A 3,771-nucleotide genomic window follows, 5' to 3' on the forward strand; every position below is an offset into this window, starting at 1 on the left:
CTTTTTATTATTTTTATAGATTTATTTAATTATTTATTTTTACACTCCCACGTTTGTCACCTTTTACTTATGTGTGTGTTTTTCTCACAGGATGGAGGGTGTGGGTCCTCGGGCCTGCCCTGAATTCTAGGGGGAGGATGTGTGGCCTTTTGGTTCCTTCCTCCCCTGATCCCTAGGGGGTTTTCTCTTCGGAAGAGCCCCCTGACCAAGTACTGGATGTCCGGCTTCGGCTGGACATAAGGAACGGTGGTCCACCAGGCCTTTTGGCCAGGAGGACCAAATGGTAACCTTGTCCCCATCAGGAGCTTCGTGCCCCGGGGGATCAGGGTAGTGGTCCAACCCCTTCGGGGGTGGGACAAAGCACACCCCTAAGTGCACTTTTTGTGTGGTGTTTTTGCACTTGCACTTTTTTGTGAAACACTTACGGGTTTTTCGTTGTAGTTTGCACGTTTGCGGACTTTAAAAAAAAAATAATAATAATTCATTGCAGGAATTAGGGCCATGAGTGGAGAGTACACAATTAATTAGAGACAGGGTCTGGGTGGGAGCAACCCCCTAAAGTGGGCATGATTTTAGAATGCTCACCTGGAAAGTGGGCAGATAAAATGCACACCAGGGGTAGTTTTACAAGATCTGGGACCATAACATTGGTAAGCATGTCACCCACTGACCTAATGCAGTGGACTGAAGTGTGTGTGCGTGTGTCATAGAAGCAAAAACCTTCTATAATCTTAGCACCTTCTTTTCAGCTCTTATCTCTACTGCAGTGTATCTGTGACATATCTAAGGCCTCATCAGAAAATAATTTCCATTCCTACCTTCCCCCCATTAGGGGGTGGGACCGACAATTGTTCTTTATCTAAATATGGAATTAGATATGGCCTCATCAGAAAATAATTCCCATCCCCACCCCCTAATATGAGACTATCTATGCATCTGTGCCACATCCTATCTTGGCACAGATGCATGGATGATGGTCTTTGTCATATGGATGGGAACCAGCAATTAACTGAATGATTTTGTACACAAATGAAATCTCTAGAACAATCTTAAATTTACTATAAAATGTACAAACTGCCCCCTTTCTTGATATTAAAATTCTTATAAACGTCATAGCTATGACTGTATTACAAATAAACCATGGGGGGGGGGGGGGGTATGATTTTACATGCAACACTCATCCATCAGCACTCATTCAGGATATTTCATGCAGTCAATAACTAAAGATTGGGAGGAAGGATATAGCTAAACAGCAAAGGGCAGACTGATGGGGAAAGCATATAATAAAAATATATGCCTCAAAACAGCATATTCTAATGCAAAAGTCTGGGGTAGGAAGGGAAATTGTTTTTTTTTTTGTTTTTTTAACTCCCATACACTCTGAGCATTCAATGAGTATCAAAACTTAATACGCGGAAAACTCACAACCACCAGCAACTCTTACATCAATATTGGTATCTTCTATATCAATATCGGCATCTTATAACTAGTGACACCATAGTGAGTAAACATGTAAGTAAACTCCAAAATTAACAAAAGATCAGTTTCTATTAGGGATGGCTTGGTTCTAAGTCATTACAGTGGTTCGCAGAGCAGGGACCCTTGTAGCACAAAAGGCACATACTTACACCAATCATCCATAACAAAAAGATGACCCACCTAATATTGAGTAGGTCCCCCTTTTTGCCAGCAAAACAGCCCTGACCCATCACAGCATGGACACCACTACACTTCTAAAGGCATGTTGTGGTATCTGGCACCAAGGTGTCAGTAGCAGAGTCCTGTAAGTTGCGAGATGGGGCCTCATGGATCGAATTGGTTTTTCTAGCACATCCTACAGATGCCTGATGTACTGGAAAATTTAGGGGTCCAGTTAACACCTCAGACTCATTGTTCTGTTCCTCATGTTATTCTTGAACCATTTTTGCAGTGTGGCAAGGCCACTGCCATGTGTATTGGTCAGCAACAATGTTAAGGTAGGGTGGGCCATATCAAAGTAACAGCCACATGAATGGCAGGACCAAGGTTTTCAAGTAGAACGTTGTCCAAAGCATCACACGACCTCCACCAGCTTGCCTTCTTCCCATACTGCATCCTTACCATCTCTCCCCTAGGTAAGCGACCCACCCAGCCATCCACATGACGTAAAAGAAAATGTGATTCATCAGACCTTCTTGCAGTGGTCTAGTTCTGATGCTCACATGCTCATTGTAGGCATTTTTGGCTGAGGAAATGGGTCATCATGGGTATCCCAAGAAGGCTGCGGCTACGTACCCTTTCACAGCAAACTGCCAATGCACATTTTTTTCTGCTTTCAACACATCAACTTCATGGACAGCATGTTCACTTGCTGCATAATATGTCCCACAAATTTTCAGATGCAGTTGTAACAAGATAATCTATGTTATTCACTTTACCTGTCAGTGATGTTAATGTTATGGCTGATTGGTGTATGTGGTGTCTGCTCAGTGTCCATGCTTAGAGGACTGGGCACGATGTTCTACTCCATGGCATTATGTGTATTGTCAAACTACAGGAATTATTTATCTTATGCACTGCCCGTGCGCTATGTTTCATATAGGTAAAACAAAACTTTTTTATTGTTGGATTTATAATCTTATTTATTAAATAATGTCAAATTCTCAACCACTATGAATAGACACGTTGGATTCTTCCATGATTTTCAAACCTGTTACTAGTTTTGTAGCTGCAAAAAACAAGTAACAGAGGGTGCACCAGCGATAATTTTATTCATGTAAGAAAGCAGATGTATACTCACAAGCAACATCAGAATAACTGCAGATTAATCCAGTGTACTTGAAGCAGCTTTGTCCCCTAGACAAGTCCCAAGTGTGAAAAGATTATCCAAAAGGCTTTTGGATAATCTTTTTGATTGTGATTAATTGATAAGAAAAAATAACTAGATAGATACAAAATCAGAAGGCCACACGACCACCAGGTCCCAATGATATGTTTCGTTATAAGCCATTCTCAGTACCATTACTACATGTATAGATGTGATAGGATAGAAGAGATTTCACCTTCCCCTTAGTAGTGAAGGGTACAGTGAAATGACAAACTATGTATGCGTTGTATATTATAAAAACACAAACATATATTTTGTGGTTTAACCACTTTCCCGCTGCCCTGCGCAAAATCACGTATACATGATTTTACATTTCCAGGTAGGAGGTGCACACCGCACCCTACCCACCCTACTCAGCTGTCGATCACCGTATCCTGGGCAGTGATTCCCGACCAGCACCCTGCAATCGGCGAGTATCACTGAAGGGGGAGAGACCTCTATGTAAACAATACATATCTCTCCTCTGTCAGCTGCTGCACGTTGCTTTGTATTGCTCTGTTTAGTAAAGCAATACGCTGACACAGTGAAACACACACAGCACACAGTTAACCCTTTGATCGCCCCAGATGTTCACCCATTCCTGCCTAATTCCATTAGCACAGTGTCTGCTTTTTATAGCACTGATCACTGTATTAGTGTCACTGGGGATATCAATGACAGTTAGTCAGTGTCTCCCCCCCCCCCCCAGAATGTCAGAATGCCTGCCACAGTCTCTGATCACCGCCATTAAAAAAAAAATTCCAGTATATATACCGCCATTTGTAGACGCTATAAATTTCATGTAAACCAATTAATTTACACGTGGCTGGATTTTTTTTTTTAGCAAATGCATGTGGTGGAATACATTTTGAACAAAATTTATGATAAAATTTAGATTTTTAACATTTTTTTTTACTGGACATGCT

Source organism: Staurois parvus, unplaced genomic scaffold (genome assembly GCF_062004578.1).
Source record: "Staurois parvus isolate SC_StPar_1 unplaced genomic scaffold, SC_StPar_1.0 ptg000671l, whole genome shotgun sequence".
NCBI classification, from domain to species: domain Eukaryota; kingdom Metazoa; phylum Chordata; class Amphibia; order Anura; family Ranidae; genus Staurois; species Staurois parvus.